Source organism: Rhinolophus ferrumequinum, chromosome 4 (genome assembly GCF_004115265.2).
Source record: "Rhinolophus ferrumequinum isolate MPI-CBG mRhiFer1 chromosome 4, mRhiFer1_v1.p, whole genome shotgun sequence".
Taxonomy (NCBI): domain Eukaryota; kingdom Metazoa; phylum Chordata; class Mammalia; order Chiroptera; family Rhinolophidae; genus Rhinolophus; species Rhinolophus ferrumequinum.
This window is the reverse complement of record NC_046287.1, coordinates 57,232,788-57,253,807: the sequence shown is the minus strand read 5'-3', so window position 1 is coordinate 57,253,807 and position 21,020 is coordinate 57,232,788. Positions and strand designations below refer to the sequence as shown.

General features: G+C 40.4%; 1 protein-coding gene across 1 annotated transcript in view; it reads left to right on the top strand.

Annotated features, from left to right (window-relative positions):
- The first annotated feature begins 8,184 nt into the window (after window positions 1-8,184).
- The window catches only part of PSD3 (pleckstrin and Sec7 domain containing 3), a 521,794-nt gene continuing 508,958 nt past the window's right edge, over window positions 8,185-21,020 (top strand). The window contains exons 1-2 of the mRNA XM_033104950.1: window positions 8,185-8,315; window positions 14,196-14,249. The gene's annotated coding sequence lies outside the window, so the exon portion shown is untranslated. The remainder of the gene's footprint in view (window positions 8,316-14,195; window positions 14,250-21,020) is intronic.

Below are 21,020 nucleotides of genomic sequence, written 5' to 3'. Positions count from 1 at the left end.
GTGTCATTGTCAAAAAAGCCACTGCTGTGAGTGATAGTGGCGGTAATGATGGCACCTCACACAAGTACTTAGAGTCATAGAACTGAAAAATCCCAGCTTAACATTCTCAGGATCTTTATTTGTGTTTTATTTAAGGTTTCTGGCTTATCCCAAGATTAAATTTTTCCTAGGTGTAAAATAGCTGTTTTCATTGCTTGCCAGATGACTACTCCTCTGAAATAGCGCCTTTTTATCCCCCTCCTCAAAACCTGTCAGAGCCCATCATTTTTGCTTGTAGCTGGAGTAGTTCCTAGGGCTATGTAACTTCCTTGTAGTTATTTTTGAAAGACTTATTGAGCAGAGAGCTGTTTTGATTGGCTTAGAGCCTCTTGTTGGCATAAAATGTAATATTTATTGATTGTAGAGTAGGTCCACCGGTTTTGATATCTTGCTTTTCCTGTTTTTCTTTAATGGGCATATATTTTCTATACAATATTGGTACTGCTACTCCTGGGCATCTCACAAAGCTGTCTAAATGTGCTTTGGCTTTAGAGCTAGCATACATAGGTAGTAACATAGTGACTGCCTAACTGAAGTGTAATAACCCATTCTCCTTTCTCATACCTCCTTCTGTCTTCCCCCTCACCCTTCTAGCCTTTTAGCACAATTTCCCTTTATAAGGTGGCCCTCTATTTGCCTACAATATATGGACACGAATGGGGTTGGCTGACCACTTTTGTATTTTTGTGTTTTTCTGGGTTAACCACATTCCACTGACTAAAACTGCATGAAATAAAAAATGCTTCCAGCAGGCGGCACTGTAGGCTCACAGAGGCTCTGGAAGTCGCTGACTCCAGGACCAGATGCACATCCTACTGTCCCCAAAGAAACCTTACTTTCTGGGTTTGTTCAAGGACAGAGTCGCAAGCCTTGGATTTCATCCTGGAATCCAACAGCGTTCTTATGTGATCCTTTTACAGACAAGGCAATCAATAGAGGCCATGTGGGAAATCAGTGCCTACGGCCTTCCTCACTACTGCAGTCGTGAAGAAATACAGGGTAAGTTAGCCAAAGTAAGCATTGAGAATAATCCCAGTGAAGCACCAAAATGTTGGCTTCAGATATGCTGTGTTAACAGAAACTGGACTGACTAAAAGGGGGAAACTAATAAATGAACCAAGTAAACCAAACAAGTTAAGTATAAATAGAGTGTAGGATAACGCCGTGGTTCTTAATCAGAGGTACTCATCAGAACTACCCTGAGAGCTTGACACAAAATAAACATTCCTTGATCTCAGCCCTGAATGCTCTGATTGGTAAGCCTGGGTGGGATCTGGGCATCTGTGTTTCTTAAGTTCCATAGATGATTCCAGTGCGTACTCCTAGTAGAACACTTCAAAGGCCGTTGTATTATTCTTGATCCTCCAGTTCGTGTGATAGAAGGGGAAGAATAGGTCATATCTAGGGAGCTTACACTTATATGAATCAGTTTGCTCATCTTTAAAAGGGGCCAAATGGCAGAGATGGACTAGTTCCTCAAACCCAGAGACGAGACTTCAGCTTTGATCAGGTGTCCAGACCTCCTCACATTCCCTCCACTCCCCGCCCAAATCAAAAGCACTGGGAACGTGTTGAGTGGAGAGACATCACTGCTGAGATCCTTGCCTTCCTCAGGAATCAATTATAATATAGTGATGTCATTAGAAGGATTCACTTGGTCCTTTCCTTAAGGCTGGTAAACATTAGGAAATTGAGCCACTTTCATTTTCTAGTCTAAGAAGTAGTAAGTGAGTCTTAAAACAGTGCTCATTCAGGTCCCTAATTATTTAATGATTTGGGATTCAGAGACTCTTCAAAGGAATAACTAAATCTATTCACAGTAGGAGGAAAGTAATACAGGTGGTCCTCGACTGCCAATGGGGTTATGTCCTAATAAACCCATCATAAGTTGAAAATGCATTTAACTCACTTAACCTACTAGGTAGGTTAAATGTGCTGAGCACAGGGGCTGTGACTCATTCAAAGTAAAATGGATTAATTAATGATGTTAGATTAATAGACAAGTAGGGCTTTCCTTATCTGCAGGGAATATGGTCATTTAAGGGGTACATCTAAAATAAAGAGAAGCATCCCCCCCGCCTACCTTCCAGTATCCCATATGTCAGCCAAGCAGGAATTTAATTTTACCAATAATTTATTTCTTTGGGTTAAACATTGCCCATGCCTGAGGGCCTTTTTGAGAATATAAACATCCCCAGGAAGACCGCACCACCCCCTTGGAATAGGTGCGATTACCAAATCTTTTCCTTTCAGGCAGGACAAAGGTTGAGGGTGGCTCATGGAACTGTGCCCTGGGAGCACAGGATACGAGAGACAAGTGTCACATCAGGTTCTGCAGAGGACCAGCTCTGGGCAAAGGGATGTCCTACTACTATGGACAGGTTTTGGTACAAGGGAGCACTACAGCTGGATTATGAATGAGTAGGATATCTAAGTTGGAAGAGAATCCAAACCTTCATTTCAGAGAAGCAGCAGCTGAGGCCCAGGGACAGACAGGATCTTGCCCAAGGTCAGCGTGAGGACTTCACAGTTCACATGTCACACGGTTTCAACAGTGACGTCAGCAGTGTCCTTGTGCAGTAGTGCTGCTGCTGGCGGGGCCACATTCCGAGGCCAGAGCTCCGCTCTGCATGCCACCTGCTGCTCACTGAAATCCTCTAGGGCTCTTAGTTTCAAAACCAGCGGGACTGTATTTTTAACATGGATTTGCATTTTTCACAAGTACTCCGAGGTGATTCTAATGTACAGCAGGTTTGGGAATTACCTGTTCAGGTTAACGGGACTGTTCATACAGATCAGCACAGAGGGGTTTTTTTTTTTTAGTACTTAAAAGGACCTTAAACATAGCATGAATCCTTTTATTTATTTTATTTTTAATTACAGAAAAGTAATACATTACTAACCAAAGTCTACTTCCATGAAAAGAAAATACAGAAACCTAAAAAGGGACAGACTAAATAAGAAGTCAGAGAAAAAAATGAGCTTACTAACATTACATCTCAGTATCTTCTCAGTATCTCCTTGGCCTCTTCATTTCCTAAAGGAGACAGCCAGATCTACAGATGTTAATGATTTTTCTCCAAGTCACACAGGTAGTTTGTGACAGCGCTGAGCCTAGGAATCTGGGCCTTCTGTCACTACGCTCCCAAACACATAGGGCTGTGTAAGCTTAGAGAAAAGTGTGGGAAAGAGACCACACTGTTCACAGTGGTTAGCTCTAGAGACTAATAATGTCAACATAGAATTTCATTTTATACACATCTGTATTGTTTGAATTCGTTGCAGTTATAAGCAACACAGAAGACTAAATTACCTGAAAATCTTCCTACTTCAAACTTTTTACAATGCTGGACTGCAAATTGCAAATGGCCCTTTCAAAACAGGACTGAGCTTGCAGAAAAGGAAGTGCAATGCTCAGGTGTCAAGAATGAAAGGGGTGCTGACAACCAGGGCAGCTTTGCCTGGTGCCACTGCTGCCCTGGGGAGACAGGAGATGAAGCTTTCGCCCACAGCCTGCAGAGGTCTGAGTGAGCCCGTCACCTGAGCCAGGCTGCCAAGGCTGAACCCACACAGGCAGAGAACAAGCAAATGCTGCTGCGTCTGCCCAGGCTCGGGATAGAAAGTATCCCTGAGAACTTGCAGTTTAGGATTTATTCAAGTAGAAATTGTAGTGTAATCAGTAGAATTGGAAATTAATAGCAAGATGTAACTTAAAAAAATCCTCTATGTTTGGAAATATAGTAACACATTACCAAGTACACTTTGATTTTAAGAGAAAATAAATTATTAAAGGCTTTAAATTAAGGGATAATGAAAACACTACAGGTTAAAATGTGTGTAACAGCTAAAGAATTACTTTTAGGTAAAATTATAACCTTAAATATGTTTTACAGGAAATAAAAAAAACGTTAAAAATTACCAGTAAACTCTTCAACTAAACAACTTAGAAAAAGAGCAATGGAACAAACACAAACATCAGGAAAGGAAACTAGAATAAGGACAAAAATTAATGAGATAGAAGAGGAAAAATGCCAACAGGGATTAATAAAACCAGTAGCTGTTTTGAGAAAAAGATTAAATAAGTAAGGTATATGAAGGGTAAAAGAGAGAAGATGAAATAGACAAGGTACATAAAGAAAAGGGTAAATCACTACAGACACTTTAACATTTTTTGAAGGTTGTTATGAATATATATACCATTGAGTTCAACCCACAAAAGGACTAGCCATTGTTGCAGAAATGAGGGCAATGCACTTGACCAAAAGCATGGACACCCTCTCACCAAAGCTGAGCTAGCTAACACTGTGGCTGGAAGTCTGATACACCAGTTACATATTCAATATGCTTGTACCACAGTGCCCATAGTATAGTTTCATCTCCCAAGGTCACCAACCAGCCATTTAATGGCAGATTATTATATTGGACTATCTCCTCCTCCTTAATTCGTCCTTATTTTCATTGATATGTTTTCTATTGATGAGTTTCCCTTTCCTGGAGTAAAGACTACACTCTAAGAAAAAGAGTGATCCGTTAGGAGTAAGAACAAAACAAATACATCAGTATCTTGGCCTGCACCACTATCTGAGGTCTCACAGAGGGTCTGATTTAATACAGTAGGTCCTATCTGACATTGTCTCAGACCAAGGGACCCACTTTATGGCAAATAAGTTGTGACAATGTATACATGACTATGCAATCCACTGGGCCTGTCATATACCACATGATGTAGAAGCTGCTGGCCGAAGAAAGTGTTAGGATGTCCTAGGGTGTGCCTAAGGCATCAGCTTGGGTTCGGGGAGCTGTCCTCCTAGATGAGGTATGATATGTTTTTAACCAAAAGCCGATATAATGTGTTATTGCTTCATAGTGAGTTCAAGTGCATGGATCTCTGAGAACCAAAAGGCAGAATAGGCATAGCCCCTCTCACCATCACTCCTGGTGACTAACTAGCTTGGGGAATTTGTACATCCTGTCCCTAAAACGTTTACCTCTCTTGGGTCCTCGTTGCCTGAAGGGAGGTGAAAGCCAGTGAGATACTTCTAACATGGGACATTGTAAAGTTTCTCTAAACCTAAGCTATAACCTAAACCTAGTCATTTCAGACTCCTCATGCCAGTAGACCATCTGGCAAAGAAAGGAATTGCTATAGAGACAGGTATAATTTTCGGTGATTATCATGAGGAGATAGAATGGCTGCTGTGTAATGGGGCAGGAAGAAGTACATTTGAAACTCAAGAATGCACCTGGATGCATTTTGATCCCTGCATTCATAATGCTCTAAATAAAGAAATGAATGAACAACTGCAGTCCCCGTACCATGACAAAGGCATGGTAACTGGGGTCTCAAACTCCTCAGAGATGAAGGTCTGGGTTATCCTAAAAGGCAAACAACGTATACCAGAAAACTGCAGGCCAGGAACGAGAGGAGTCTAAAGTGTGTGTTAGAGGAAAGAGTCAAATATAAATTATGGCTTTAGTAGCAACTGAACAGCAGGGTCTGTAGCATGTCCCACTAACTCTCCTGTGAAGAAAATCTATTTATATATGTATTTAAATATTGTGACTGGCCACTACAATGCCAGAGTGAACTTAATGTGGGGTACCAGCAGATATGGGTGGTGCAAGGGATACTCGGTAATAGATTCGCAGGTGCTCCATCCATATTTCCTAGGCATCCACCATCCTGATGCTCCAGGACTCAGTTGCTTGGAACAGAAAGCCTGGCGGCTTTCTCTGATTGCTGGAGCACAACTGATCTGCATACATGAGCTTAGGCCTAAATGTTGGAGGAATTAATGCCTGCCTCTTGGGATCAGCCCTGAACTAATTACTGATGGGAGTTATGAATATATGAGTATGAAGAGTTTGTCAATAAGAAGACAAAGTGAGCATAGCCATTAGCAAATTGAACTTGGCATCGGGTGGATAACTGTGACTTGTAGAATCGACTCTTCTTTGGCCTTAGCAACGTCTGCATCAGCCACATTTTGGCTTTACTCTCTTGGGCTGTTTCGTCCTGTTTTCTTTACGAAGAGGACCGCTTGCGAGTTAAGGTGGACTTGTAGTCACCAGTTACCTAGGACCCAGACAGCAGGATGGGGTCGCGGGTCTGCGCCTTTGTCAGCATCTCTGACTGCCAGATGAGGGCGCACTCCTACATTTCCCGGGGGTGCCCCAGGATCCACAGCATATTGCCCCAGGGGATCTTACCATGTAGCCCACCAAGAGGTCCACCACGGGGCCCTCCTTCACCTGGAGACCTTATTGATGAGTTGCTCCAGGCTGCGGAGCTGCTTTTCCTTGCTCCAGTGGCTGGCTGAAGCTGTCACAGGCACCACTAATGCCACCCTCAGCAGCAGCAGGGCTTCGCCCTTCACCTGGGCCGTGGCTCCACCGCGACCTCTGTGCTCTGGAAAAGCTGGCAAACCTGATTCCCCTGTGGGCCTCAGGCTCCTAGGGCAGGATGGGCGGCCATCAGCAGGATGATGAGCGCACAGTCCAGCTCCAGGGTCTGATGGGCTCGGGTGGTGGGGTCTAGCTGCAGGAACGGCTGAGGTTCCACACTCTCCCTGAGCCAGTCTGCTCCCGCGAGGCCACAGCCACCTGAAATCCACCGCCACCACCACCGGGCGCCTCCTTCCCCCGCACAAGCCTGGTACGCTCCTTTCCCAAGGTCTCCTTCCCCATTTGGTCTCCTTCCCCATTTCTCCACAGGCCTCCAGTCCTCAGTCAGGGAAATCACCCTGTGCCTTTTACATGCACCCCCAGCTACTCCCACCAAACTCGAAAGCGCCCCTTCTTCCAATTCCAGATCCCACCTTCTCACTCTCTACCCCTCCCGGCGACACCAAGTCCTCCTGCTATCACATGTAGCAGCCTCTCAGAATGCTTCAAAGACACCCAGGATGCAAACCACGAAGAACCACCCAAATGAGAACAAGCAAAGGCTATTTATTCAGAACTAGCGATGGCACAGGAGTCAGCCACCATCACAAGTGCTGGACAGAGACTTCAACGCAGGCTTTGTAGTGGAAAACAGGGAAGGCTACAGGTAGGCTCTGATTGGAGGCAGTTGACTTGGAAAGGAGGCAAGCTTTCTGCATGATTGATTGAGGAAGTTTGCTTGGCTTCCTCTGGTTGGTCCTGAGTTGGAAGCATAGGGGTGACAGGGCAAACATTAGGGAAGTTTGTGTTTATTGATCAAATCTTGGCCATTTGGAACAGGTTGCTGCAGAGATTTGGGGTCAGAGTTCTATTTTTATATATGGTCAGGTCATGATCCCTTTGTATATTATCCCCACCTCTCATCCCCTTCTGCTTCCTCTGACCACATACACCTTTCCAAGAGAAAGCTGAAAGCTGTCGTTGGGAGATCTAACCTTCCAAGGTACTGGGCTTTTAGTTTTTTTTTTCCCTGAGGGAAAAAGCTTCAAGTGGTAAGTATCCGGCACATGCAGCCTGTGCCCAGGGCGTGGCTTTTAGGTCTTCAGCTCTGTAATGCAGATGGGCAGCCAATTTACTTGGTTTTAAAATTGTGACCCCTTAGTTTTTAGTTCTATTGTAGTACAGACAGCCAGTGGTATATATATATGTAGTTTATATTTTAATCATATGTAGTTTATATTTTAATCACATTCTCATGAATAGCAACTGAAAGCACCACACGAAAGCTCTGTGTTACACAAGTGGATGAAGTAGGGTGTGGTAGACATTCTGTGGCCACAAATTTGGTGTCAATCCAGTTTCTGTATTCACATAGACTCCCAAATTCATTTTTGTTATGACCTTTCTCTATGACTGAATTTTCACCACAGTGGAGGGAAATATGCAATGCCCTGATACTCAGAGCTTTCAAGCATCTTGCAAAATCTTCTATCGATAAAGAACGATCTTTTGTCTCCATCTTTACTCTCTCCCTGCATCTAGTCAGCAGCAATTGAAATCGGTCAACTGGTGATTCACTGTATGCTATTTAGTTTGTTCTGTCAGCTGTTTATTAGTCTGAAACTTCCTGTTAAGATGCAGGGTGTGCTTTTTAAAGAAACCTTACACAGCATAAGTTTTATTTTGGGATTGGCCGTACAAATATATAAAGAGGACCTGTGACAGTTAAATTTACTTAGGCCCGTACATAGGCTTTTTATTCAGCAAAATTTTGTGAGCACTCACTATGTGCCAGCACTGTTTAGTGCACTCGTGGTACAAAAATAAGTGAGATAGTCTCAACTTCCAGAAGTTTACCATCTACTCCAGGAAGACAAGTGTCATAAAGTGTGGTGAGTACAGCCATAGATGTGCAAAGAATGGTGGGACACAAAGTCGGAACTGGAAAATTCTAGGGGAAAAGAGGAATGAGAAAGTTTTCACAGAAGAGGCTCTAGAAGGGAACCTGGGAACATTATTCAATGGGTGGATGACATGACAAAAATGTTACAGTTTGTTGACAATGTGGGGGACAGATTGGACAAGGAAGAGCTTGAAAGCAGAAAAATGATTTGAAGCTTATTTAAGAGGCTGTTGCAATGATATAGGCAAGAGATGATAAGGGCCTAATTGAAGACAGAGTGGGGGTGCAGAGGAGATTTGAGAGACTTGTTCACTGGAAATCCAACTTTGTAGTTTGAGAAATAGGTCTGGGCTGGAGATACAGATGAGAGCAACATCTAACAATCTGGAAGCATGATTCTATTAAAAGTAGAATGTGTTTTCTGTTTAAGGTGCTTGACAAATGACTAGTGCTTCAAAAGTATATAGTGCTTCTGCATAGATTGTGTGTATTGCTTGCTCATCACTGTGCTCTACTCCTGAAGGTGATGTAGAATACTGTTGAATTTCAACTATAATTAAATATATATATAAATAAATAAAAAAGTATATAGTGCTTATTTTAAGATATAGCTTGTAGGTAACATGTAAGTGGATTCTAGATCGTGGCTTTTTTCTTTAAAGCATCAGCTTTTATGTTGGGGGTTGGTTATAGCAGAAGGAGAAGAGAGCAGTACAAACTGAATACAGTCTACACATTGAACTTTAGGGTCTTAACATCGACATTAGCAGTGTTGCTTGCCCTTTCAGAATTCGAGATTTAAAAGACACTCTGATAAACTAGGGAAAACTGTATAATTGCATTTAATCTTGGAATGCTGTGAAATGAAGTTTCTTTCCCAACAGTGCTTTGCTAGTTCCTGGGTAGTTGGTAAAAATGTGAAAGGCCTGTTGTCTTTTACCATAAAAGGTGGAGTTTTCGAGAATATCTTCTTGTAAAGTTGTTCTTTGTATCTAGGAATCTAACCTAACCCTAACTTTAACTCTAACCCTAAACTGTAGCCTTAACCCTAATGCTAGCTCCAATCCTAAACTTACGTGTAACACTAACAACTTATTCTAGCACGAATCTACACGCCCAAATCCATACCTCGTCTTAAGTTGAGTCTTAACTCTAACATGAACCACAAACCTAGTTGTAATCCTAACTATAAACCTAAATGTAGTACTAACACGAACTCTAGCCTTAACCCTATTTCTTGTCACTAACCCTAACCTTAACCCTTCAACTGACTTTTTAAGGGGTAGACCTATGAGGCAAAAATGTTCTTTAGGTCTCTAACTAGTAAACAAAACTGAGAAATGAATTTCAGATTAAGTGAGTAATTTATAAGCAGATCAGCAGCAGACCATCTTTAACAACATATCACGATTAGGCAGCCAACCTTTCTGATAAAGATATCCGAAGTTCTGGGTATTATTTCTGGATGTCTGTAAGATATCCTTGCTTCTGCTCTCCAATTTCAGTAAGTGTACCTAGTAACAGATGCTGTGAAAATTCAGTGGATAGCTCTGAGAGGCGAGATCCAAATTGGGGGTCCATTTTCATAGACTTCATGAAGGTATATGCTAACCTTGATCCCAGTCTTCTAGGATTTCCAAAAGTATAAGACCTTCCTGTTCCAGAAGACTTACGGAAGGCTGGGACTCTTCCATTTGCTCGTATATCTAAATCCAGTATGACCCAAATCCAGACCTTACCAGCCAGAACACATCTAGATTAGATTAGCAGTCATTAAGGCAATGTTCATTGTTGGGCTCTGGGGCTTATGGAAGTAATATGAGATACTGTATTGCATTTGGAGGCTTTACAGCCAAGCTGAGGAAAAATTATTGACATGTATTAAACAATGAGAAAGTATGATGGGATAGAATGTAATTCAGTGCTATGTTATGTGGTACAGACTTGGATAAGGAACTGGTCCAAAGTGTGGACAATATTTTCTCTCACTTGTCTAGTACTTAGTAACTTATGAAAACTTTGTAACACACATTCAAACTTCCTAGGATCAGAGGAGGTTAATATAGGGCAAGTATTAGTATAATCATTCATATTTGCTTACACAGAAACAGGCTCAGAGGAGTTAGTTATTTCTTCACCATTCCCTCAGCAAAAACAGAATAGGAGAGTTTTGAACTCAAGGTGGCCAACTTCAAATACAATGGGAAGCTCATTCTATATTTCATGGAGTAAAAAGACCTGAACTGGGCCTTAGAGGGTTGAGTAAAATTTGAAGAGATGGGGTGAAACAAAGAAGTATTCTAAATGGGGTAAATACTATAAGGAGAAGGCAGGAAGCCAGGAATGGGGTAGAGAGCAGATAGGGGATGTGATGAGGTAAGATTGGATGGGGAAAATGGGCCTTTGAGAGCCAGGCAAAGGGATTTATATTTCATGTAGGGTTTCACCAAGAAGTCAATGAGGTTTTTGAACTGGATAGTGCCATGAAGAAAGATCCGTCTGGTAGTAGTGTGCAGGAAAGAATAAAAAAAGGATGTCCCAGAGGCCGTGTAGGTGGTTTAGGGGTATGGTTACATGCAAAGGCCTGGAATGGGGTGGCAATTGTTAGTACAAAACACAAATAAATGGGTTAAGAAATGGCAATTCAAAAAGATAGACTTAGTGTTTGATTGAGCATGGGAGATTGAGAAAGTGAAAAAAAATCAAAGAGTTTGGAATTTCAAATACAGTCATATGCTACTTAATGACGGGGATGCATTCTGAGAAATTTATCATTTGGTGATTTCATTGTTGGGGGAACATTGTAGAGTGCACTTATACCAACCTAGATGGTCTAGCCTACTATTCTAATCGTATGTGCTGTGCTTTTATGTGACTGGCAGCGCAGTAGGTTTGTTTACACCAGCGTCACCACAGACACATGAGTGCTACAAAGTTAGGACCTGACTGTACGACAGCTGCGATGTTACTACGCGAGATGAACTTTTTCCTCTCCATTATAATCTTATGGGACCACCTTCGTATATGCGGTCCAACATTGATCAAAACGTCATTATGTGGCACCTGACTGTAACTAGTTATGTGGCCTCAGGCAAATCATAGAATCTCTCTGGGACCCTCACGTGAAGAAAATGTGAAAGCAACCCTCACTTTACAGGTGACTGAAATTTGTTATGTATGTATGTTGTTTTAATGAGGAGAGATGATTTAAAAATGTCTCCAAGGAATAGTCTCAACAACAGTATTTAAAATAATGAAACATTGGGAAATATCTAAATGCTCCACCATGGAGGGAAAAGTAAATAAATTATGAGAATATAAATCAAATTTGAAGAACATTGGGACATAAATATTCAAAATATAAAGGTAGGTGGAGAAAACAGGACATGATACCCTCTGAATATTATTTAAAATAAATATATGACTGGAAAAAAAGGGCTGGAAGAAAACATTAAGAGTGGTTATCTCTGGCTAATGGTATGTTATTGATTTGTATTATTACCTTTGCACTTTTCTGGTATTTCCAAATTTTTTACAATAAACCTTTATTCTATTAATATGATGTGAAAAAATATTTAGGAAAAAACAAAAATGAGATCAACTACTACTGTTTAAAATCTTTAGTTGTGTTGTGTACCTCATAACTGTTTCAAAATAAAATAGCATATAATAGGTAGAGAGATAGCATTCTACATCTGACTTTGAAAATAGCCTTGAAGTGGAATAGATCCTGAGATGGGGCAGAGAGGGAGAGGTGACCTTCACAGGAGAAAGGGAATAGAGCTGAAGAAGATAAAATACTGCAAAAACAGAGCAGAGATATACGCCTTAACTGAAAGGAAATCAGAGTACTTCTCTTTAAGGTAGTCTGACCTTTGGAAGCTGTTTAGAGCTCAGATAAATACAAAAGCAACTCCGGAAGTAGATAAGAATACACTTATGTCACAATTGCAAACAATGCTTCATTGTACAAAGGATTTCATTAGGTTTGCTAACCTCAGGGAGACCTTTGCCATGATTTCTCTTGGTTTTCCACTAGGACTGCAAAAATGTTTTCAATGAATGTGCATTCAGGCATAATGAAAATTGATCATCCAATAGAATTGTGAAACATTTATGAGTTGAGAATTTTTTATGAATTTATATATAACTAAATAAAATAGTTCTAGGAAATAAGACCACAAATGTGTCCTTGAAGAAAATAACAATTGAAAACCAATAGAATAATTTATCTTAGAATCTTGATATTGATATTGACCCCTGATAATTCCTGGCCTTGTGCTTAATGAACAGATACTATGGCATGACAGGGCTACTTATTTGAGGCAATATGGAGAGGTCAAACGGGCTTTGACTCCAAGTTTTCTGCGAAATGTATCATTTCACATAACCTTGTGCTATCCCTTAAATTGAAAACCATGGGAAGTATCTTTAATAGACAGATAAGTTTCCGAAAAAATGGAGCCCTCCTTTTGGTTTATCTTTGAATTTACTTTACTTTTACTTGTGTGTTGTTGTTTTCCACCAAATACATGGTACTTTAAGTTCAGGGAACTCTCCTCAAATGTTTTATCTCCTCCCAGCGTGAATTCACTGACCTTGCCCATGTTTATCATTACTGTCTGTTCTAGAGTCACTCTGCCGTATCACAGGTGAAACACTACATCTGCCTGGTAGAGGTTCAGAATTCTCAAAATGCAAAGGTCCCCAAACCCCAATAAATACCAGACCTGAAAAGGGTCAGGGTGCAGCCTCTGCGTCTGGTTTACTTTAGGATTAGCTTGTTACTAGACCCACATGGGATAATTTTCTTGGCTGTGCTGACATTTGTAAAAATAGCATAAAAGAAAATAAATGAACACAGCAAATAGTGGAAGAACCTGAATTTCTCTACCTCTAGCCATCCTCCAGAGTTTGTGATTCCTCCCTGGATTTGATATGCCAAAGGGCAAAGCTACTCCATATAAAGATGGAAGATTTTCCTCAGTTGTAAAATATTTTTCAACGTAGCTTGTTAAAGTAAACACTGTAAGATTGTTTGCTTATGATGTCACCATAGAGGATGCCCAAAACAATAGGAAAACAAAAAAATTCTAATTTTTTAAAATTTGAACCTCATTCGAGTATGTTTGCATCTTCAAAATATTTATGAGGTGGAAGGTAAACACTACTGGGAAAGAAGGATAGGGGATAATAACAGAATGGGAACTTTTTTAAAACCTTATTTATAAAAATGAAGTAATTAGTTTTGAGATAGCTTTTCTATTGCAGCCCTCTCATCCCGTATTTTTACTTGAATGACTCAAAATAGACTCCAAGCTACCACACCGAATGCAATCAGTGTGACACCTAGGACTCCATAAGAGGCCACTGTTTCTCTAACTTGAGCTAACCAGTGCACTTCCTGTAGCACGCTGTGGATTCATTATCAGAGCCAAAGGGTCCAATTACTCTCTGGCTTGTTTTAGAATCACTCTCCCTTTCACTCTCTGCTAGCAGAAGTGTTCCTTGCTGCACTTAGATCATTCCAGCATTGAAAAAAAACTTACTCTTTTGACAAATACAAGCAGAGAGCTGATGAGGTTAGCTACAACTATTTGAAGAAACTTTTGCATCATTTTGCAATTGATAATTTTTAATTCGCTTGATACATGTACAGTTTACACCTTTTTCTTGACAACTGGCCAAGATTGTGTGGTTTTCATCGTGGCCTAAGATGTAAAAGAGAAGGAAAGTGAAAAAGAAAATAATTTGAAGATTTTACAGAAAGAAGAGGTTGGGATTTTCACTCTGTTGTGGTCCATCGGAATAAACAAAGTCACTACTACCAGGCAGCTTAACGGAATGCATTTTGTATTTTATGTTTCAGACACTACCTCAAAGCAGAGGAACCTCTTCAAGAACTTGAACAGATGCAAGCCTGGTAAGTCACTACTTAGCGTTGAAACTTTCATGTGCAGCAAAACACTAGCAAGAATATATTTAGGAAGAAATATTTGTGTCCTTAAAAAATTCTATCCTTTCTATAACCATGACTGTGTAAAAATAAGAATTCTCACACATTGGGAAAAATGCTTCGGGGTATTTTCCTGGGCTAAGAAAAATATTCTTGGTTTTACTATCTAAATTTACTCTAGCGTAAAATCAAATGGGCAGTGGCTTGCTTGGTATTTGATGATCTAAGCAGGTTGATAACCTGTGAATTATATTTTTATTTCAACATATTCTGAAATATTAACTGGTTGGATATATAGAATTTTTATGAACAAAACCAAAGGATGATTTTATTGGAAAGCTCAAGTCTATCCCCATTTAAAGAGACCTAGTTCCATTTATTTAAACAAAAACTTTGCTTTTTGTCCTTTATTTAATAATATCTTCAGTGTTCAATAGAAGAAACTATAAGCAAAGCATTGAATTGATGACAAATACATTATAAAGGAAAACTGTAAACAGTAAAAATATTAGAATAAGGTGTCATGCATTTCCAAAAAAAAAATCTAGACATTTAAACTTAAAAAAAAAGAGGTAGAAAAGACAACCTTTTATTTTTCTACTTATCTGTAAAAATTGCCTTTATTTTTGTAATTGGACCCACTAAGTTGGTCTTTATATGGTCCTTTGCCCTCATCAGGCAAGTGGGGAAATAAATCCTTGCAGTTTGTTAAATGTCAAAGAGAAACTTGTTAACCAGACATATCAGGTAACCAATTGCTATGCAGAGCAGTTCCTATCCACAGCAAATGTCAGTGTTCCCTTTAAAAAAAAATCAACTGATGACTACACAAAATGCATAGTTTATAAATAATCAGAAAAAATTATTAGGAAGCATGCCACTTGTATTATGCTATATGTTCCTAAGAAGAATACATATGACAATTAGTGTCTTTAATAACAATGTTTAAATATCACTGTGTTAGAAACTGTGCAAGTAGACGCGATTTCAGCCTAATTGCATCATCTCAATTAGATAAATGGACAGGATATAAGCATAGGAGTGAGATTTCAAGAAAAAGCGTTGGTGAAGGGTGAGGACTGTCCAGGGATGTACTTTTGTGCCTATGAACTGTAAAGACAAGTTTTGCAGGAAGAACTATTTCAGTCATGAGATGTGATTTCCCTCCCAATCTCTTTCCTGGGAATTTTACTTCCCCCGACATGAGGGAAGGAAATGAGCCTTCTCAGTCTCTTTTCTGGATGTTTTCTCTTTGTGTTGGAAAAGGAGAGCATGAAATTTCCATGAAGGGACCCTGGCCAAGTTAGAGAAACCCTAAGGGGATCTATGGTATTCTAGACCGTCCATCCTTGGGTGGACTTAAGAAGGCCTATGAACCCCCTGCCATTTTATGCAGAATTGTCATGTATGGAGAGAGAGGAGAAACATGCTTCCTGCCCTTTGTAAACAAATACAGGTCAGCCAGTGAAACTGAAGAACACTGTATAGTCATGAGCCACATAATGGCATTTCGGTCAAAGACGGGCCATGTATATGACGGTGGTCCCGTAAGATTCTAAAGGAGCTGAAAAATGCCCATTGCCAAGTGAGGTTGTAGCTGTTGTAATGTCTTAGTATAAGGCGTTACTCACATGCTTGTGGCGATGCTAGTATAAACAAATCTACTGTGCTGCCAGTTCTATGAAAGTACCACCTGTACAGTGGTGTGTACTACATAATACTTGATAATGACAGTAACCGACTGTGATACGGACCCATGTGTTTTCTGTACTACACTTTTTATCATTACTTTAGAGTGTACTCTTTCTACTTATATAAAAAAAGGTTTGCCGTAAAACAGTGTATTGTGTTACACCAGCAGCAGCCTCGTATATTTCCTGTTTATTGTGTCTGTTGATGGCATTTTCTCTTGTGTTTGATTTAATCTCATGTTGTGTTATAGATTTGGTCTAGTCTAAGTGCACAGTGTTTATAAGTCCACGGTAGTGTACAGTAACACCCCAGGCCTTCACATCCACCCACCACTCACTCCCTGACTCACCTAGAGCAACTTCCAGTCCTGCAAGCTCTATTCGTGGTACATGCCCTATACAGGTGTACCATTTCTTATCTTTTATACCATATTTCTATCGTATCTCTTGTATATTTAGATACATTTAGATAAACAAATAGTTACCACTGTGTTACAGTTGCCTACAGTATTCAGGACAGTAACCTGCTGTACAGGTCTGTAGTCTAGGAGCAACAGGCAATGCCATGTAGCCTAAGTGTGCAGGAGGCTGCACCATATAGGTTTCCACGAATGCGTACTGTGATGTTCACACAATGATGAGATCACCTAACAATGAATTTCTGAAAACGTGTCCACGTCATTAAGTGGCCTAAAGCTGCTACAATAGACCTGGCAGACTGTTTGCCCAATACTGCAGCTAGGCAAACTCTGGCTGATGTCTTATATTCCAGACTAAAGCTTACCTCAAGAAATCTTCTGTGACAACCTGAGTTTCTTCTCAAAATCTTGCAGACTCTCAGGTGGATCCCATAGATTTTCCAGGCCCTCTTACCCCTTGAGAGCAAAGCATCTTCTGTCACTACTATTTACAAGGAGAGTCTCATGTCAGTAATTAAATGTCCAATCTAGTGAAATAATCAATAATCAAGCCTTATTCAAAAGAGAGGCTTCTCCCTCCCTGAGGCCTGTTTCGTGCTGGGCAGCTCCAATGGGTGGCTTCCTGTTTGGAGAGTGCCAGGATTTTGTTTTACTCAGTGCGGTAGGACATGCAGACAGAGAAATGACTGTCACGAAGGGAGAAGCATTTACTCATGAAATAGGGAGCGTGGCATGGCACAAAGAGTCACATGGGGAAGCACCAGGGTCCATTGGAGGCAGAGGGAGTGAGGGGAAAAGTGGGCAAGTGCCTTTATTATGGTTTCCATGGGAATGGATGAGGCAGCATAAGTGGGTTTAGGATCGGCTAGTTTGAGTAACTTCAGGGCCTTCCGGGTATGAGGGCTATCTCTGGTTTTCTGGTACTTGGCCCTGGGGTGATTAGGGCAGGGGGACAGTGGCCCAGAGCATGGTGGGGTGTGCGCTTTGGATTGGTTGTTTGCATATGAAAGACACACACCCAGACAAATCTCTAGCAATCAGCCAGCCTTGGGTGGGGCTGTGTCTCTAGGGTCAACAAGGCCTCAGATGTCAAAGCATGAAAATACAGAAAATAAAAAGTCATGATTAATGCCCTTCTACTCTCTGTTTCCGTCTTGCTCTCCTGCTTGATCTCTACCTGGACCACCTCCCATAAATAGTTAGACCCCACCCAGGAAAGGGAGATAACACACACAAAGCTCTTGAAGGGCCAGCTCCAAGCTACTATGTTGTGAGTCTCTCTGCGTGTGATGGATTTCCACAGCTGATTTCTTTTCTAGGGGAATGAGGGAGCTTTCATGAATTTTTGAAGTATCCCTTCTGGGTACCTATGACTGAATTCCAGTGAGGTGGATCTTGACCTGCCTGGTTGGTCGTTTTCAACTTCTCCTAACCCTCAGCCCCTCTAACTAAGGCCTGCCTCAGTTCTGTTCTGCTGAGGTGAGGTAGGCTTGCCCCTGGCAGGTGGTCTTGGGGAAAACATCCCCTTTTGTCAGAGACCCTGTCTGGCTCTCATCTCCAGGCTGCCCCACAGACCTAAGGGAAGAAATGTGCACCTGTGACCAGCCATTGGTGGAGGGCTCTGTACTCCCAATGCAGCCCTTTTCTTCTTCTGCTCTGCCATGTCAGCCAGTCTAACAACACCATCTCAGAGCACCCTTTAAGCTTGTGCCAAGCTATCCCTGTGGTACTAGGGAAGCTCCTTTCCCATTTGGCCCATGGTTGGGCTGAAGCATCCTCTCCTCCTCCGTCATGGCAGGGTGAGGGTGGTAGAGGAAGCACAGCACACCACAACTGGACTGAAAGAAATGTCCTCTCTCTCGCTCTTCATATTCAGTCATTTTCCAGCTTGAGTTACATGATGGGTTAGGCTTTATGAAAGCAGTTTTCAGCTTTTACAGGCCTTGTCCAGGGGGCTTTTGAAATTTGGCAGTACCTGGAACCTATTTTTTCTTTTTCTTTTTTCTTTTTTTAGTCTTTGGGGAAAAACTGAAATAAAGCAAGTCACATCCTAATCTTCTGTTAAAATTAAAAATGAAAACCACTAGTGGAAAAGAGGAACCACACATTAAATATGATGAAATGTGCTGAGACTCCAAGAGCTTTCCGAAGAAAACCATATTATCCATCTAAAAAGTTAGTCGAATACTAATTTTTTGTAACCAAATTACAGCAGCAGTGACACCTATTGCCTTAGCAATTTAATGCATTTCTAAGCTCACAAGTCAGCTCAGATATTCCTTCTGTATCAAAAGTATATAACCCAATAATTTTATTGTTGCTTACTACTTTAGTCAAGGCAGGAGTTTGGTGCTATTCTTTAATATGATAGAATAAGATTATTCTTGATTTGTTTTGCAAACACCATCCCCAAGTTTCTTTTTGACTTTAAACTCAGTAGAGAATTGGAATTATCTTATTTAGTGAGGTTGGATCAAAATTTGTTCAAGTTAGCTATTGCTGCATAACAAATAACCCCAAAACTTAATGTCTCAAAATAATGACTCTAATGTAGTATTTCTCATGGTATTTATGGATCAGGAATTTGGGAGTGGCTCCACTGAGTAGTTCTGGCTCATAGTGTCTAGTGTGGTACAGTCTGATGGTGGCTGCAGTGGGACCAGCAGTGTGCTGGAGCATCTGGGGACTGGCTAGTCATCTCTCTTCAGGTGGTCTCTCCCCATGACCAGTTTGTGCTTCCTCATAGCATAGCAGCCTCAGATTTTTTACGTGGTGGTTCAGAGCTCCAAAGGCTAATGGAGAGAGAGAGAGAGAGAGAGAGAGAGAGAGAGAGAGAGAGAGAGCGCCTTGAGGAAATGGTATTGCTTATAATGACCTTGTCTTGGAAGTCATCCTATGTCATTTCTGCCATATTCTATTCATTGAGACAGTAATCAAATCCCAACCAATTTCAAAGGGAGGAAACATGGACTCTACCTCTTGATAGGAGAGTTGAAAACTTCTCAGAAAATGTATAGGATCAGGAATGTTGTCCATTATTGGAAAGTACAATATGCTACAGTAATCCACATCCCAACCATAAGTAAAATGCATTTATCCCCTCTTGCAAGACCTCCCCCCAAAATATCACGCATTATGTTACCAGGCTTAAGCATAACGTTCAGGATCAAGTTATATAATTCAAGCATAGATACAGCCAGGGGGTGGTGGCAATAATTATTCTGGGACAACAGGTATAAACTGGACTGACCTGTGCTGATAGGGAACCATGACTACCCTAGATTGGATGTTATTAAGGAATCACTCAATTCTGTTAGATGTAGTAATATCAGTTATAGATGCATATTGAAGTATTCACAGGTGACATGACATAATGTGTGGGATTTGCTTGCAAACTTCGCTTCTCAAACTTGTGCATGCATCAAAACCACATAGAGAATATGTTAAAACACAGGATACTGAGTCTTCTTTCCAGGTATTCTGATTCAGTTAGTCTGGAGTAAAACTGAGACTTTGCGTTTCCAGAGAAGTTCCTGATGACGCTGATTTTGCTGGTTTTTAGACCATACTTTGACCAACACTATTTTCAAACACTTCACTTTAGTTCCTCATGACTAGTTTGTGTATGATATTGTGTATGTGACCCCATTTAAAACTATGTGAAAACACACAGACACATCACTTCAACTTCACTGCCTCCGTGAGAGAGAGGGCTGGGAGGGAGACAGCTGCAATGAGCTTAGCAATGTGTTGACCGCTGTTGATGTTGGGTGATGAGTACATTATTTCACTAGTCTCTACACCTTTGTGTATGTTTGAAATTTTTCTTAATAATAAGTGTATGTATGTTTTTTAATTCAAGAGGTTGAGGTCCAACTCAAATGGGACTTTCTGTATTGCCTTGATTCCCTTGATTGGATTACACTGATTTTTCTGTATTTTTATAAGAAACGTATTTATACTTCTGCCATAGCAAAAGCCAGTAAAAGTGAAACACATAAAAAAATTCACCCTAAACGCTATTATCTGTGATCTGTACTTTATGATTATGCTTACAATTATGACCCAATGCAATGAAAAACGTACAGAATTTATCAGAGATTGAATTCATATTTAAAACTAAATGTTGAAATTTGAAAACAGATGTGGAAAATCTTTTACCTGTTTTTCTTTAACGTTGAAGGAGCTCTTTTAATCATTCTGCTGTATCACTTTGCCTCTTTTATACCTTTCCTGAAATTTTTCTCTTCCCTTTTATGTAAAGTATTTCCGTTCCTATAATTCTTCTCCTCTCCTCTTTTTCCTTCTCTTTTCTTGGTCTTCCTCCTTTTGTCTCCTTTGTACTTTCCTCCATACTCTCTGCCTTTTTATTTATTTATTTTTTTTATTATTTTTTTTTGTTTGCTAAATATTTATTTTCTTATTTCTTTAAACCATACGTTTATAATTTTTGCATATATAATACATACTTAATATCAACAATTTAAACCATATAGAGTAAAACAAAGAATAATTTAAAAAATCACTTTACTCTCTGCCTTTTTAAATACGTGAGATGTGATAAAAAAAAAAGGTGAATGTTTAAATTAAAAAATGATTATAGTAAAAGACACATTGCCATTAATCCC